At 42.4% G+C, this 18,220-nt stretch overlaps 1 long non-coding RNA gene across 1 annotated transcript in view; it reads left to right on the top strand.

Moving 5' to 3' along the window:
- Positions 1 to 8,346: 8,346 nt before the first annotated feature.
- LOC125616307 overlaps positions 8,347 to 18,220 on the top strand; it is a 10,771-nt gene continuing 897 nt past the window's right edge. The window contains exons 1-2 of the long non-coding RNA XR_007346930.1: positions 8,347 to 8,892; positions 9,025 to 9,124. This is a non-coding gene — a long non-coding RNA (uncharacterized LOC125616307). The remainder of the gene's footprint in view (positions 8,893 to 9,024; positions 9,125 to 18,220) is intronic.

Here is an 18,220-nt window from a genome sequence, read left to right as displayed (position 1 = left end):
GGGGAGAGAGAGAGATAGGAAGAAGAAGAAAGAGGAAGAGGAGGAGGGCTGGGGGGGAGGGGCTCCAGGGGCTTCAGTCCATTCAAACTAAGATGGGTGAATTAGGTTATAGCTCTCATAATCTAATCATTCTTACCTCAAGATATTCCAGCATTAAAAGGAGCCCTTGGGGGACACCTCATAACCAAATCATATCCAAAAGCCTGGGTGTTCTGCCTGCCTGCCTACCTGGCAAATTTTGAATTTGCCAGTCCCCACAGTCATATGAGCCAGCTTCTTAAAATAAATAAATATCTGCATCTATATGCAGGAGTGAAAAATAGTCCTGATGGGAAATAGTAATACATGTAGAGAAATGTGTAGAGATGTAGATGCTTTATCTGGGACGAGAAGCTAAGAGCTAGAAGGAGGGAAGATCCCAACTCTGTCTAGCCTTCAGCCTCCCAGCCCACTCCTGCCCTGAACATTCTGCCTTCACCTCTCATTCAATGCTCAGAGGACCTATATGGACAAGAAGATAATTTTTTAAAGTGAAGAGAGTTTAGCAGAAGGAAGGAAGGAAAGGGAAGGGAAGGAGAAAGAGGGGGGAAATAAAAAGGGAGGGAAGGAGAAAGGAAATTTTTGCATATCTGTCAAAATATGAAAATTGTGTGGGTAGAGAAAGAGCATAGTTTGGCATCCATACTCTGTGCTATTGTTATTGTTAACTAAATGATGGGAAAGTTGTCGGAAATCAAAATGGAGTCACTGTGTCAAACCCTAACAAAAATAAATAAGTAGAGCTGGGAGGTCTCGAATGAGTGGAACTCATTTAAATGCATGGATATCTCGTAATAAGAACCATCACAAGAGACATTGTCAGAAGCATAACCTTGCACAACAACCACTGTGACCTTACACCAAAAGTGTTTCTTCAAAGACATCTGCCCAGCAACAACCCTGACATGGTGCACCCTTGTTATTGACCCCTCTAGCCAAGGGGAATTATTTCAAAACAACTGGCATAACCCTCCTCATTTTACCTTTAAAACCTCTTATCTCCCTTTGCCTCCCTAAACATACATACAATTTTTTATGGCATGAATATTTGTATTGAAATATTTACTTCCAAACAAATTCATTATCTTAGGAGAATACTCTGTGTTATTTATCTAGGTTAACAATATCACTGTTCATTTTTCTCACCATTAACCGCCAGGCACTGTTCTGCAACACCGACTTGTATCCGTGAGCTTTTGCTACAATAGTGCTTAGTAACAAACAAACGCAAACCTCAATAAACCACAATCAAAACCATGTCTCCCTCATAGCCCTGCTCCTTTTAAATGTAGTTCTCCATCTGAAAATATTTCTGGTACTCATAACTACACTACCTGCCTAGTGAACTCCCTTAATAAAAGCCAGGAATTTGGCTTCATTTTGTCATGTGAAGATCTGTTTCCCGAAGGTCATCTGACCAGCCATAGGCAGCAGCATCTCAAACCTCCAAATGAGTCCAGACATGTGGCCTTTTCTTACACTACCCAATGCAATCATGTGTTCTTTATTCCAAAGTGCTGGTTGCTAACCAGGAATTCTCAGGACAATAGTAGCAGCTCCTATGCTGGGTTTCTGTGCGATCACTGCAATTACCATTAATGACAGCCCTCTCATCTGAATGCCTGATGAGCTATCTCATATGGCTGTCTGCCCCACAATGTGGGTGTGCCGCAGTTCTACAGCATAGAACTTTTTGCGCATACACATGTGTTTCTACACTTCAGCATGTATACACGGCCAGCCCTTGGTCAGCTGTGCAATGGTTTGAGCCCCCATCTGGCCATCCTTTTTGAACCCCCTAGCCTGTACCCCAGACCTTGGTACCCCAGCATGGTCGGCCTCCCTTCTGCATCTCAGAGATGAAAACTATCCTTACTACCTATTGAGTGAACATGTGTCAGAAGGAGATTTCCATATGTGAGCTCTCTTACCTCATTCTCATCATATAGCCCTTCAAGGCAGGTGTTCCTATTCTCATTTACAAATGAGAAAACCTGAGGCTACAATTTAATTTACTTGCCCAGAGCTAAATGTGGGAGTTAGGGCAGGTCCCGTGACTCTCATCAGCCTCAGAAAATAGAAGTGTTTTCTTCCATTTTAGTACAGTATCATTTCTGTAATTAAAAATGTCCAATTTCACATAATATTCAAAGCTCCAAATTCATTTAAAGTGAAATGCTTCTCCATACAGATTTGGCCTTTAAATACCATTTTCCCCTAAGAGGAACCAGGGCTCCTTGGAGAAATAACTGACATCTTATTTGGGACAGGAAATGTTATAAATGTATGAAAAGGCTAGGAGGTTGTCAGACCAGGGTACTTCTAATATAAAGCACCCTGAAGGTGCACTGGGGTCCTAAAGAGAGCACAATTTGAGCATCTTAAAAAGAAGATTGATGGCAATCAAATATATGAAAACTCAAGCATTTTATAATAACGCTAAATGGAACAAACAAAAACTCACTGCAAACTTACTAGGTAACTTTGGAGGTTGCTAGGACATCAAAACATTATTCTGAAATTGAATATGTCAAGGGGAAGAGTCTAGCACTATTCCACCAGTAAACGGGGGGGGGGGGGGGCAGATTCCTCTTAATAGAAGAATCCAGATAATTAATGGTGAAGTAATTATACTGATAGAAAAATCATAATTTTACAACCCCTGATGAAACAGTGGAACTTAACAGAAATTATCTGTGGCTGTTAAAAACCATCAGGAGAAAAAGGAAGAGCTACGAGAGGCTTTTCACCCAAATGGAAGGAAGGATCCTGTGTTGGTCCCAATTTGAAAGAATGCCTGAAAAATTCATTTTTAAGTCAAAGAGGAAAAATTGAACACGGACTACTTATTAGATAGTAGACATTATAGGAATAGTGTTAGTTTGGTTGGGCATGATAAGGGAATTGTAGTTTTATTTTGTTAGTGTTCTTATCTGTTAGAGACACAAACTAAAGTTCATACCAGTAAAATGATACAATGTCTAGGGTCTGCTCTAAAATACTCTGGGAAAAACAGTATTGGGGAGGAACAGATAAAGTATTAAAGGCAGAATACCCATAATTATTGAAAGCAGGGAGTGAGTGAACGGGGTTCATTATTGTATTTTTGTGCCTCTGTAGAATTTTCCACAATAACTAAAAAAAAATTTTTTTTCTTTTTTTAGTAAGTGAAAATGTCTCTCCAGCTTGGTTCTTCTTTGGGCTGGAAGATGTGAAGGGCAGAGAGGATTTACCATTTCTCCATGACTTCTCCTGCTCATTTTGTGATGTGGTGCCCTTCAGATGTCCAAAGCCAATTTTTCTACGAGGTGGGGTGGGTTTTATTTTGTAGAGACTTTTCTTTGCAGGGGCTCTCCCACCCACAGGTAACTCAATGTGGGCCATGTCACTGGTGGAGTATGTCACTTGTCAGACACTTGTCATAGGCCCAGGTTTCTAGCCATGCATCCCACCCTGCACACACACACAGACTCTCTGTTGCTGTCCCAATGTTCCTCTCTGCAGACTTCTCAAATGAAGTCCTTTTAAGATGGCTCCAGACGGTTTCTCTTGCCCATGTTGCTATAGTTTGGATCTTGAATGTCTCAAAGGCCCACGTGTTAAAGGCTTCATCTCCAGGTTGGCACTGTTGGGAGGTGGTGGAGCCTAGTGGGAGGTCTTCAGTCACTGGGGGGTGTTCCCTTGAAGGGGATGGTGGGACTCCAGCTCCTCCTCTTCCTCTCTTTCACCTCCAGGTCATGAGGTGAGTGGGTTTTGTCCCACTGTGCCCTGCCTGTCCAGTGTGATGTGCTACCTTGCCAGAGGCCCAGAGAAATAGGGCCAACTTATCATGGCCTAAAACCTCCAAATCTGGGAGCCAAATTAAGCCTTTTCTCTTTATAAGTGGATTATGTCAAGTATTTGCCACAGTCCTAGAGAACTAACTCACACGTAGACCTCACCTCATCCCATCCCAATGACCCAGCAAAAGGACGGACGGACTTCTGGGTCTCTTTATTGTTTCCTTCTCAAAATTTTCCTGAGAGATACAAATCAGTACACTTGACTGAAGTAGCATCTGGCACAGGGGCAAAGAGAGCATCCCAGAGGACACCCCCGGTAGTAGTACTATTTCGTGGCTAAAGTTATCAGTAAGGAAACCCGTCCATCACCCATCCATCCTTCCTGTTTGCCTTGAATGAAACAAGCTTCTCTAGACTCAATTCACCAATCTGGGCCTCTCCTAGAAGGTCCTAAGGAGACTTTGGTGTATGATACACAAGTCAGAGAGCTTTCATCGGCAAATAGCACATCTCTAAAAGTGGCTTAACAATGGGAGTTTATTATTACTTACAAGAAACACAGAGGAAGAAAATTCCACATTAATCTAATGGTTTCATGATATTGGGGCTCTGAGTCAGTTTCTCTGCTTTCTCTTGTTTTTTTTTTTTTTTTCCTTCTTGGTTATGAGGTGGCTGCCAGCAGTTTGGGGCATCACATATTCATACGATAATATTCAAAAGCAGAAGGAAAAGTCTTACCAGATCTCCCTGGCCCCTCCATTGGGCAATGCTGCCAACCTGTTTCACTGTTGACTTGACTTCCCCACTGGAAGCCTGGGTTCACTCAACCCAGGTGGAGAGAACACAGCTAAGAACTAACATGGTTGTGGTACAAAACAGAACCAAGCCATGTTTAGGATATGTACAGGAGAGAACAGGAAGTGGGAAGAGGGCTGGGAAAGGCTGTGAAAATCAGCCAGAACAATGAGAGTAGTACCAGAACACAAGGCAGAAACAGCTGCTCCCATGGCCGTAGGAAAAGAATATGTCACCTTTACCCCCAGTGGAAGAGAAAAGGCAGAGTGAATGGAGGTGGGGAATAGGAGGGAAATAGGAGAATGGGGAAGGAGAGAGAAAAAAAGTCATTCCTGTGGGTATGAAGGTTAGCTTTAGCAATTGTACTTCTGTTTTCTGCTAGTTTCTGGGTTTTAGTTAACACTTTTATCAGGTTATTTTATCAGGTTTATTTTAATTGGTTTAAATACCCATGCTCTGGGCTTGGGGGTTAGTTTAATTTTTCACCACTGTAGTAGGCGAATCAGATCCTCCTCTTGGGGAGTTCAAAGGTGAAATACAGAGAATTAGATAAAGTGGAAGCAAAGCTCAGGAGAATGCAGGCCACAGAGAGCAGAAGGCAGCAGAGCCTGAGAAAACCGTGGGAGAAGAAGCAGTGGCCACAAGGACCCTTGGAAAATGAAGTTGTTCTCCAGTAGACATGGAGCCCTAATATGGGGACTAGGGTGCCCTTCACAGGACACAGGCATCAGAGGAAGCTCCGCCAGTGCCTGCTACACTGGGGGAGGTGGGGGGTGGTGGGAGGAATGACACAGTACTGTCCTGGGGGTTGCTCTGCATTTAGAGAGAGGCACTCAGTTTCCCACTCTATCCTTTTAAGGTCCAGACCATGTGACACATTCCTCACTTCTCTATTTCCTTATGTGTCCCTTTAAGCGGCTCTCCCTTACTTAAAGTCACCAGATAAGCCTCTTCTTTAGCACTAAAAGAGCTCATTAAGATCATCTTTGGGTACTTACTATTTGTTAACCTTCTTTGGTTTATCACGTCTCAGTTTTGATCCTGAATCGATACGAACGTGTTTCCAATGGTGAAATATGTTCCAATTCTCTATCTGTGAATGATGTGCCTGCTGGCATTTTGGTGTGTGTGGGTGGAGTGTGCCAAGCTGGTCAAAATGTATTCATTCGTGAGTTGATTCATTCATGCACACGCATTCAATATACACCAAGCACCAGGTGATGAGGTCCCAAAGATGAACGAGATGGCATTAAAGTGCTTCAGTTCTACCCAGGAAAGATCGTGAAAAACTGAAACTGAGGACAAGAAAACTGTGGAGGACAACAGACTAAAAAGATATTCTCTGACATAAGGGAGGAAGAAAGGAAACAGGAGCACAAGCCATTCTGTCTCCCACTGGGGACAAGAGGAAGATGGAGAGACCATCCAGGCATGCACAGTGAGTTCCCTCTGGCACACGACAGTGCCATCCCTCAATGCCACTTGGTCTTCTCCAGGCCTGCAACTTGTCCTTGGGGATGACACGATGAAACTCCCCTGCCAGCAACCCTGAATCAGAGGCCCCTCGGCTCTGGATGCTTCTGTCATCAGAGGTCAACAGAGGCCCAGCTCTGTCTGCCCTGGGGGAGTCTAATGATGCATAAGCAGATCACTGTCCACACTCTGGACAACAGCCACTGTGTGTTTGGATTTTAAAACTGATAAATAATGAAGGTGTGTGAGGCCAAGTGTGACTATAACAGTGTTGCAAATGACTCATCCCAGTGAGCCATCTAGTTGTGTGAGCTTTTGTGGGTCAGGAATTCAGCTCATTTCCAGGGAGAGGAAACGGAACTTCCATGTCAGATGCCAGCTTTCCTCAAAGGAGTGAGTGAGCCAAAGCATTCGATGGGTGTATTTTGACCATCAAGGAGAAGGATCTGCTGCAGCTAATTGGCTGGCTGATTTGAGGCCAAAATCAAAGGCTGTATGCCAAGTTCATTGCGTGTCACTTAAATGTTTTTTAATTCACAAAGCAGCATCATGCAGAAGTCTAGTTGATTTGTGTGCCTTCTCAGAATCCTGTACATGACAGATGTATTCCAAGTTTAACCGTGAATGGACTTAACGATGATTTTCCTACTTCCTGCAGAAGTAGCTGGACTTCACAATCAGAGAAATACTCTAAGGTCATAGTTACTATTTTCCTATTGCCAGTTGACGCTTGCTTGCTCATTGCGTGGGAACTGCTCAAAGACAGTGGCAAACCACTGGAATAATGTGTGAAATCCTTTATTCCACATTTCCCTCAACAACGCCCTTCATAGCACAAATGAAAACAATGACCCCAGATTGAACCTACCCATGAAGAAACAGCCCAGGCTAGAATAGTCCTGGTAAGAAACAAAGTCTCAACTTTTGACTCACAGGCCAAAGGTTTAGAAATAACACAGCCTAAAATCTTAATAAAATAAAGCCAAAAAAAAAGGAAAACTTTTGGATAAAGGCTTTGTGAAGTATTTTAACTTTCTATGCTGACAAAATGATCCCCACTCTGGCTGAGTTAACCCTTTATGTCCCCTCATCCTAAAGGTTGAACACCTATTAAAAAAAATTGAAAAATAAATATACCACTTATGGTCACTTTGAAATAAATAATGTTTTTAGGGTTCTATTCTTTTGAGAAAAAATAAGAGTATTTGAAAATAAATATATAGCATGCATGAGCTTTAGGTTATGATTTCCAACCTATTTTAATGACCTGCGTCAATTTTGTTGGAATAGTCACAGAATTGAAAACTTTTGAGGTTTATTGGGTTAACCTGACTCACACAAACTGCATAGCTTTGTTTCACTTCCTTCTAGAACATTGTGCATGTGGAAAAGGGTGCTTTGGGTGGGAAAACTGGCCTGCTCCTGTTTTTTTTTTATATATTCTTTATGTTGACACCAGATAGTTCTGTCAGGTGGGAAAAGTTGTTGGTCTGCAGGGACAGCAGTCCCCTTTACCTCCCTGGAAGCTCTATCGATGCTCATGAGCACCTCACATAAGTCCTCAGCCATGTGTACACGTGGGGGTCATCAAGTTTCTGGAAAACAAGTTGCAGGAAAAGCAACCCACAGCCCACCAAACAGATATTCCAACTGATTCTACAAAAGCTCTTACCAGGCTTAGCTCCGTGGTAGAATGCTGCTGAGCATCAGCAAGGTCTTGGATTCCATCCCCAGCACCACAAAACAATCATACAAAAAACCTCTTGTCCTTTGCCTCACACCACCACCTCCCAGTGCATGGTCCAGAGAGCCTGGCCTCAGGAGGGACTCGGTAAGTGTTGAAAGAGAGACTGCCAACCGCATGGCCTTGTTCACAGGTGCCACTCTGGTCCATTTTTCCCTTCATCATCCACCTCTAAGGGAGACTAAAGTGCTACGGGCAGGGGGTGTCTCAGGACACCAGCCCATCTGCAGGAGTCATGGGAGAGGAAGGAAGAGAAGAGAGAGGAGTGGAAGAAGGAAGGCAGAGAGGAGAGCAGGAAGGGAGGAACGGGGAAAGAGGAATGGCCTGGAGGAGAGGCAAGGCTCCTCACTCCAAGGTGGGGCCCCTCTCCTACTCACTGACCACAGGTATCACAGGGAAGGCAGGGAAGCATTCACCATAAACAGCCTTCCACAGATAACTCATTTCATTACATCCCATCCCTATAAAGAAATAGTCATTTTAGGAATCTATCTCACAAAGCTGCACTGGCTTTACCATCTTAACAGCATTTTAACATTAGTCTGTTTCATTAAAAATGAATTTTCTCAAAGTCTCCTCACCAGAAGAGAGCCCTAGTATGCCAGCATTGTGTTACGCCTCTTAAAAAATCCATTTCTATAAGATCAATTGTTCCCACATACTGATGTACATCCTCTGACAGAGACTGAAACCCAGACCTATTGGAGCCTTTTTTTTTTTTTTTTCCTGGTTTTTGTTGAGAGGCCACCTCCCACGTGGGCTGGCCAGGAACACAATCAGAATCTCCTGATTCAGTGCAAAGGGTAAAGGCTACAGAGACAGTAAAACTATCTCCTGAGCCCTCATCAGGGGCCAGGCACCAGGAGAAGCAGAACATGTGGGTTGGAAGCTCTGGCGTCAGTGTTCTCCCCAGACCCACCCACACCCCCAAACCCCAGCTCTGTCCCTCCTAAAGCAAGACTCAGGCTGGGCACAGCAGCACACACCTGTAAACCCAGAGGCTTGGGCGGCTGTGGCAGGAGGATGGCGAGTTCAAAACCAGCCCCAGCAATTAGCGAGGTGCTAAGCAACTGAAATCTTGTCTCAAAATAAAAAATGAAAAGGGCTGGGGATGTGGCTCAGAGGTTAAGCACCCCTGGGTTCAATCCCTGGTACAAAAAAAAAAAAAAAAGGCTCTAATACTTGTTGCAGAAGGCAGCTGCCAGGACAAGGTTCAGAGTGCCAGCCGAGTGCTTAGCCAAGGAGAAGCCTTCATTGGGTCTGAGTTCACCAAATGCTCACAGACCCAGGGGTGAGTATGAGCATGCGCGTGCTCATGTTTATTTGTTTCTTTGCTATCTTCATTGTACAGAGCAGGAAACTTAGGCTGTGGGGGGATTAGTAAACATCAGGTCCTCAGGGAGGTTAGGATTCTCACCAGATTCATTTGTCCTTTAAGCCTATGCTATCCCACACATTGTGATCTGGAAGGAGAAAAGAAAGCAGTGCGGGTCTGTATTTCCACACCAGGATTTTCTCAGCCCACATGGTGACTGGGGTATGAGGTGCCAGCAGAGCTCCTGGGCCAGACTCTCCCATAACCAGGTGGTGCTTCACTTTCTCCAGAAATTAGCACCAGCTCTATTGCTTCACACTTGGAGAACATTGTGTCATCTCTCTGAGCTTCTGACTCCTTAACTGTTAAGTGCTAGAAGTTCCCTTTAACTGTGGAGGATGCCTGCAGCTACAGATAGTACTGAATCCTGTACATCTTGGTTTTTTTTCCTGTACATACATATGATAAAGTTCAATTTATAAATTAGGTACAGTCAGAAATCAACAATGACTTACAATAAAAGAGAGTAATTATGATGATATACTGTAATAACATTCATTTAACTTATGAGTTGTTTATTTCTGGAATTTTCCATTTAGTATTTTCAGACCTCAGTCGACTATAGAAAGTGAAACCGTGGATAATAAGGGACTATTCCTCTACTCCCTGCTGTATATCATCTATAGTATTAAGGTGAAGATCAAAAGAGATAATAAATAGAAGAATCCCTTATAAAATTTGAGGTGTTGCACAAAGGAAGAGGAGCTTAGTTTTGCCCAGAAATCTCTCAGGATACTAGAAGAAGCATTTACACCCCTGATTGGCCATAGAATCTCGGATCAAATCCTCAGCACTTCCCAGGCTTCCTTCTGTATTTGGATCCTAGGCACAAGCACGCCCTCCCTGGGCTATCACAAGGGTTAAATGAGAAGGACTGTGAGGGGGTCTGTAAGCCAGAAAACTCTACCCAAATATAAGATGTTATTATTCCCTTTAAGAGGAAAGTGTTCAGTTTTTCTCCTTCATCTGACTCTTATTAGTTGACTCACTCTATGTCCTTAGGGCCAGGATCTCTTATCCAGAGATCTCGCATGAATTTCAGACTCTCTCTGACTTCCTCTCTCCCATGCACAAAGAAGGAAAGCAGTGGCTCTCAATGGAGTCTTAGCTGCACATCAAGCCCCTGGAATGCCTGTGTCCTATGTGATCGCACATATCACTCTGACTTCCTGAGAGCCCTTTTGGAGATAAAATATTTCTGATAAAATATTTCTGGAAGAGTGATTCTGAAATTTTTGATATAAAATAATATTTATGAAGTGTTCTAGGCTTTTGGTTGAAAGTGAAACATGAAGGTCATAAATATACCATGGAGCTCATTAGGCAAGCAAGCCCCAGTCCTGGTGCCCACATCAAGTAGGTCTGTAGCTCTGGGCTCCATTCATCACACTGTCCTGTGATTATCGTGAAACCAGTGGAGAGTCCCTTTTGTGGGAGAGATGATTAAAGATGACATTTATAACTTGGAAGTACAGAAGTCCAGCCATGCTGTCAATACATAAAAAGAGCTGGGTGTATGAAAACTTAGAAAATGGTATATGACATGGGATAAAAACTATATTTGGAAAACATAGCATGTTGGCATCGGGTTCCACATTTACCATTTCCCCCAAATAAGCGGAGAAAAAGTCTTCTGCTTCCTCCATGTGAGTTGCTTGTCCTCAGGAGTCCCCAGCACTACAGAAAGGAAAGGCAGAGAGAAAAATTGACCCGGGTTTAGTCAGTTCAATCTGATGGAATCACCTCAGCATTACTACTAGTTATGTGCTCAGTTGAATTAAAATACTGGGTCTATCAGAGATGTCCTTTCTTCTGGACCTTTTCCAAGACAGAAAAAATGAGAGTATGTATTAGTCAGCTTTCCCTGACTGTAACAAAATATCTGAGATAATCAACCTAAAAGGAGGAAAGGATTATTTTTGGCTCATGGACTCAGAGGTTCGGTCCAAGGTTGGTTGGCTCCATTGCTTTTGGGCCCATGGCAAGGCAGAACACCATAGCAGGAGCATGATGAGAGTGAGCTGCTCACCACAAGGTGGTCTAGAAGCCAAAAAAAAAAAAAAACCAAAGTGGGGGAATGGGGTACTATTATCTCCTTCAAGGGCATAACTCCTATGACCTATCTTCCTCCTGCTAGGTCCTACCTCCTGAAGGTTCCACCACCTCCCAACAGGGCCATGGGCTGGTTTATCTGTTTTCAATAAAGGCCTTGAGAGACATTCCAGATCCAAAATATAGCAGGTGGCTTATGACAGCACGTGGTATTAGGGAACTCCATCTCCCCTGGTGTCTTCCAGAGACCCCCTTGGCCATGACAGTAGAGTGGCTGATCTGATCAGAGTTACTTCTGATTTGGTGAGAAATAAATGACTGGGCCTGGCTAGATTGGGGGTAACGGGAAGATGTGCCTTCTGCAGGATTCCTCATTATTGCCTTAGTCTCTGCCATCCATGTCCCCCCCACCAAGTTATAAGGACATGTCTGGGTGCCCTGCACACAGCTGAGGGGCCAGCACTCCCCCAGGGATGCCGTAAGAAATCATATTTGGAATTGGTAAAAACACAAAAGAGCCTTCAAAAGACCCTTCAAAAAAGAGCATCTGTGTCTTAGCAACTGTGCTGGGGAGACTGATTAGAAAGATAACATCTACAACAGACAATATCTAATCAAAGGTAGTGCCACAAGATAAGCAATGGGTGCTGAGAAGCCCTGTCCCAAATCACATTTGTGGTCCCTTTCAATCACGAGAGAGATGAAACATGGATTTACCATCAAAGAACACAGCAAAATGAAGACACCAGATATCAGCTGCTATAATTTGTGTCTGAAATATCCCCCCATAGGCCCATGTGCTAAAAGCTTGGTCACCAGCCTCTGGTGCTATTGGAAGATGAAGGAACCTTTAGAATGCAGGACCCTAGTGAGAGGAAGATAGGTCATTAGGGGTATATCCTTGAAGGGGATGGGATCCCAGTTCCTTCCTGTGTCTCTCTTTATTTCCTGGACACCATGAGGTGAACAGGCCTCCTCTATCATGCACTCCTGCCTAGATATACTGTGCTGCAACAGGCCCAAAACAATGAGGCCAAAGGACCGAGGACTGAAACCTCTGAAACCAGAAGGCAAAAATAAACCTCTTCTCCTTTTAAGTTGATTTGTTTTTGGTATTTGTTACAGTGACAGAAAACTGACTAACACACCAGACCTTCTAGGAAGCTTTCCTCAGCAGGCTGTAGGAAGGCTCACTCCCTCCTCTCCACTTTCACAGCACTTCGCTCATTCTTTTTTTTTTTTTTGTCTTTTTTTGTTTGTTCATTCTAATTAGTTATAATACATGACAATAGAATGCATTTTGACACACCATACATAAATAGAGTATAACTTCTCATTCGTCTGGTTGTACATGATGTATATAGTTACACAGGTTGTGTAATCATATATGTACATAGGGTAATAATGTCCAATTCATTCTATTATCCTTCCTACCCCCATACCCTCTTCCCTCCCTTTACTCCCCTGTCTAATCCAAAGTACCTCTATTCTTCCTTAGCTGTTCCCCCCTCCCCATTGTGAATTAACATCTGTGTATCAGAGAAAACATTCGGTCTCTGGTTCTTTGGGATTGACTTATTTCACTTAGCATGATCTTCTCTAGCTCCATCCACTTACCAGAAAATGCCATAGCTTCATCCTTCTTTAAGGTTGAGTGATATTCCATTGTGTATATATACAATTTCTTTATCCATTCATCTATTGAAGAGAATCTAGGTTGGCTCCATATCTTAGCTTTTGTGAATTGTGCTCCTATAAACATTGATGTGTCTGTGTCACTGTAATATGTTGTTTTTAAGTCCTTTGGGTATAAACAGAGGAGTGGGATAATTGGGTCAATGGTGGTTCCACTCCAAGTTTTCTTAGAAATCTCCATACTGCTTTCCAGAGGGGTTGTACCAATTTGCCATCCCACCAGCAATGTATGAGTGTATACCTTTTTCCCTACCTCCTCACCAGCATTTATTGTTACTTGTATTATTGATAATTGCCATTCTGACTAGAGTGAGATGAAATCTTAGAGTAGTTTTTGATTTGCATTTCTCTAATTGCTAGAGATGTTGAACATGTTTTCATATATTTGTTGTTCAATTGTATTTCTTCTTCTGTGAAGTGTCTGTTCAGTTCCTTAGCCCATTTATTATTTAGGTTATTTGTTTTTTGAGTGTTGATATTTTTTAGTTCTTCATATATCCTGAAGATTAATGCTCTGAGTTGCGAGTGGTAAAGATTTTTTCCCATTCTTTAGGCTCTCTCTTCACATTATTGTTTCCTTTACTGTGAAGAAGCTTTTTAGTTTGATGCCATCCATTTATTGATTCTTGGGTTTTATTTCTTGCACTTTAGAAGTCTTGTTAAGGAAGTCAGTTCCTAAGCTGACCTGGTGACGATTTGGGCCTACTTTTGTTCTAATAGGCACAGTGTCTCTGGTTTAATTCCTAGGTCCTTGATTCAGTTTAAACTGGATTTTTGTGCATGGTGAGAGAGGGGTTTAATTTCATTTTGCTACATATGAATTTCCAGTTTTCCCAGCACCATTTGTTGAAAAGGCTATTTTTTCTCCAGTGTATGTTTTTGGTGCCTTTGGCTGGTATGAGATAACTTTACTTATGTGGGTTGTCTCTGTATCTTCTATTCTGTACCACTGGTCTACGAAACTATTTTGGTGCCAATACCGGGCTCATTCTTTCAGTACCAATACTCATGTGCCCCCAGGCACCACATACCCAGCTAAAGCAGTTTATACAAGTGATCACTGTTATTACTTTATTGAAATTATAAATTATTTCTGAGTAGAGAATCCTCCCAGGACCAGAGGAAGGAAACCCACTCCCCCAGCAATTGCTGAGTCAGGGAACAGCCAGGCTAAGAGTTCTTGTCTACCCACTGCTGTTCAAGCTGGCCACCTTCATGTCTTTCCTCTGGTTATCTATTGCAGTGTAAGCACAAAGACTTCCTCCTGGAGAGAATTTTAGTGACCTCCTCTAGGCCTTCTTTTTAGTGAGGCCTTGTCCTGGACTCTATCACTGGCCTGTCAATTATAGCAAAGCATTCTGCTAAGCTAGTTCTCCTTTTTTTTTCGTTTTTTTTTTCTTTTTACTTTTCTCTTTCTTTTTTCTTTTCTTTCTTTTTGTGCTATAGATCAAACCCAGGGCCTCATGCATGCTAAATGTTGCAGTCTTTCACTGAGCTATATTCCTGCCCTTCTAAGCTACTTTATTGAGAATTTACTGTCTTTGATATACAATCAAGCTCCTTTTCCTCCTCACCTTGTTAGCCTTGTTAGCTAACCTAGTTTCTCTTGATAATTGCCCATTCATCCTATAGGTTGGCCATAAATCCCCACTTGTCCCTGCTGTATTCAAAATTAAGTTCAATCCCTCCACTCAATTTCAAGATCCTTGACCTCAAATCCAAGAACGTTAAATAAAGACTTTCTTGACATTTTTAACAAATGTCAGAATAATTTCTCCTTAACAGTTTCAAGACTATCCTGAAACTCAGTCACTGGAAACCACAGTTTGATTTTGCTCAGAGTTGCGAGGGGTCCAATGAGCAGTCTATCTCTGACTCATGGATGTCAGCTAGGAACTGGGACTAGAGGAGCCACTCCCACAATGGCCTCTTCCCTCCCAGGCTTCCCTGCCTATCCCTGTCTACCTGACAGCTCACCTCAGGTCCTCTCCTTGTATTTGGGCTTCTGCAGCATGGTGGGCTCAGGCATTCTCTAAACTTCTTCCATGGCAGCTGGCATTTCTGAGTGAGTGACCCAGGAAAGCCTGAAGAAGCTATCGAGTTTCATAATAAACACATAAATAAACACATTTATTTAGCTCACAGGTCTACTAGGAAGCCCGAGAGCACGGTACTAGGTTGCTGCATCACAACATGGCAGAAGGCATCCTATGGTGAGACAAAGCAAGCATGCCAGTTTACGGCTCTTCCATGACTTTTTAGGAAGCCACTAATGCCATCATAGGGGCCCCACTCTCATGACCTCATCTGGGATGGATTCAGTAACTTACCTACAAAAGGCAGAATTTGAAAAGGAGAGAAAAAGCAACTGAACAGTGGAGAAACCTGAGGAGCACTACCTCAGCCAGGTGATCAAGGTCCAAAAGCATAAGTCATGTTGATAGAGGTACTATTTGGGTTTTTTTAAAATTATAAATAGACACAATACCTTTATTTTATTTGTTTATTTTTTTAATGTGGTGCTGAGGATCAAACCCAGTGCCTCACGTGTCCTAAACAAGCGCTCTACCGCTGAGCTACAACCCCAGCCCAGCATGTAGTTTTGACATGGTGAGAGGTCTTCCCCACAAGAACTCATAACCCCAGTTGTATCACAACACAAACATCAGACAAATCCAATGGAGAGAGAGTCTTCAAAATTCCTGACCAGTACTCCTCAAAGCTGTCAAGGTCATTTGAAGCAAGGAAAGATTGAGAAATACTTGAGAAATACTCAGCCCAAAGGAGGACATGATGCTTACATGGGATCTTGGAATGGAAAAAGAACAGTAGTAAAAAACTAATGAGATGTGATTTAAAGTATATATTTTATTTATTTATTTTTTTAAACATTTTTATTTATTTATTTATTTTATTTATTTATTTTTTTCAGTTTTCAGCAAACACAACATCTTTGTATGTGGTGCTGAGAATCGAACCCGGGCCACACGCATGCCAGGCAAGCGCGCTACCGATTGAGCCACATCCCCAGCCCCTAAAGTATATATTTTAGTTAATAACAGTGCACCAATGTTAGTTGTGACAAATGTGCCATAATAATGTAAGATGATAACAGCAAGGGAAATGAGGTATGAAGTATACGGAATTCTCTAAGGCATCTTTGCAACCCTTGGTAAACCTAACACTATTCTAGAATTTAAAAATTTCTTAGAAGCAGGGAATATAGTTCAGTGGACTATATCCACTGAACACTTGTCTAGTATGGAGGATGCTCTGGGTCTCATGTTCAGCACCACTCCAAAAAAAAAAAATTATCTAAAATGTCAGATAAGTCTAAGCTAAAACAATATTAAGTCATTTATAGAAGACTAACGAATAGAAAATGGGGGTGGGGTGGAGACTAAGCCTAATGACACCTGAATCTTAATGCTTCAAACAGCAGTTAAGATGACAAATGGAATCAAAAGCAGATAATGACTTTTACCAAATTGTAATTACCTCTGACTTGGGATTTAGGATTTTGAAATAATCAGTGACTATACTGGAGTCATTAATTATAAAAGATTAACTAGACAGTGATTCAATTTACATGTGGAGTTTCAAATTTTACTCCCTTTTCTTCTGGGTAATCCCAGTTGAATACGTTTCTGAATTGTAAATTGCATTGGCAATGATAGTAAAGGAGTTTGAATCAGATTGTCCTCCGGTACAACACCACATTCGTGAAAGGATGATAAGTCAGTAGAGTCTTCTGTTTTGCATTCGGGCTGCCTGATGAACCCACCGCCAGCAGCAACTAATCCCAGATGCTGAGAGCTTTGCAGGGGATTTAGAGTTCTAGAGCTTAACTCCCAATGTGCTGGTGAAGATGATGCTGATACTGGTGAGCAGCGGCCACATTTTCCCACAGCTGTTTCTCAGTGGAGATGGCCCTTGGAGGCTCACTTGACCTGGCAACGGGGTTGTCAGCTTCCAATTATGCTGCCATCTGAGTGGCAGCTCAGTGGGAAACCCAGAGGAGCACAATGCAGGCCCCCGTCTTCAAGGCCGACTCAGTAATAATTGTAGCTCTTTTCCCAGACCACGGGACGGGTACTGTGAAATGGCCCTTATTTCCTGCATCCTACTGTTTCATTTCCCATTGCTGTCCTTTTCAATAAGCCAGCATTCATACATGCAAAGTGGTAATGGCATGGTCTCGATGGCGTATTTGATTTTGTCTTTCTAAGGGAGACAAATGTCCCTTTCATCACATTCTAGTGCTACACGCGAGAAAGAAGCTGGCAAGGAAGGTTACATATGTGGTAAGGGGGTGAAGTTTTATTCTGAGGGCTCTGGGAAGTTGTTGAAAGGTGCAGCCATGCAAACAAAGACGGTGTGCTGGGGAATTCAAGAGACCTGCCTAGAATAGTGGGGGTAGGGGAAGGAGTTTAGTGCCTCTGTCAGTGCCCTCATAATTTTTAATGACATAGCCGAACACTGGGATCAAAAGAAACAATTTCCCAAAGTCTTGGTCTCCAAAGAAGGTTATTTTCTTGGGAATCCCACCATATGATGGAACTGAATTTGGGGCAGGAAATCTTGGACTTCTGAGACATGGGGAAGCATTTTGTCATTTAATCAAATAATAAATATTTATTCTGTACTAGCAATGTGCTAGGTAGGCACTGTGCTGGGTACCAGGAGTCATATGATGAGTAAGAATCAGCCCCCACCCTCCAGACGCTTACAGCCCAATGCTGCAGAGAGGCAGTGGATAAATGGACACTGGCTAAGAAAATCAGCTGCAATTGCATAAGGCTTTTTGTAAGTTTTAAATACTCACCCCAAGTTTAAATATCAAAGAATTTGATACCAAGTTCTCTCTGGATTGAGATCTTTTCAACATCTGTAAAGTGTATATGATTTAAGAACTACTTTTTCTATTGACATGAATGAATTTATAAAGTTCAATTAACATCCACTCAGAGGCCTGAAAAGTTGGGACATTGACAAAGTTGCATTTGGTGGCCTCCTGCTCATCTTTCTATATCATTTCTGCTCATTAGAATTCCCAAATCACTCATTCTCTCTCTCCCACTCCATACTCTCAAGAAAGAATCTGAAACTTACCTACACTGAGATCTAAGGAACTAATGAATCTCAATGTGTGTTCTGATGAGGGCAAGTTTCTGTCTTGGTTTTGGCCTAAGTACCACTATATTCCATTGTAGATTGTTTATATATATATATATATATATATATATATATATATATATATATTTG

This window comes from Marmota marmota, unplaced genomic scaffold (genome assembly GCF_001458135.2).
Source record: "Marmota marmota marmota unplaced genomic scaffold, marMar, whole genome shotgun sequence".
Taxonomy (NCBI): Eukaryota; Metazoa; Chordata; class Mammalia; order Rodentia; family Sciuridae; genus Marmota; species Marmota marmota.
This window is presented reverse-complemented; position numbering and strand designations above follow the sequence as displayed.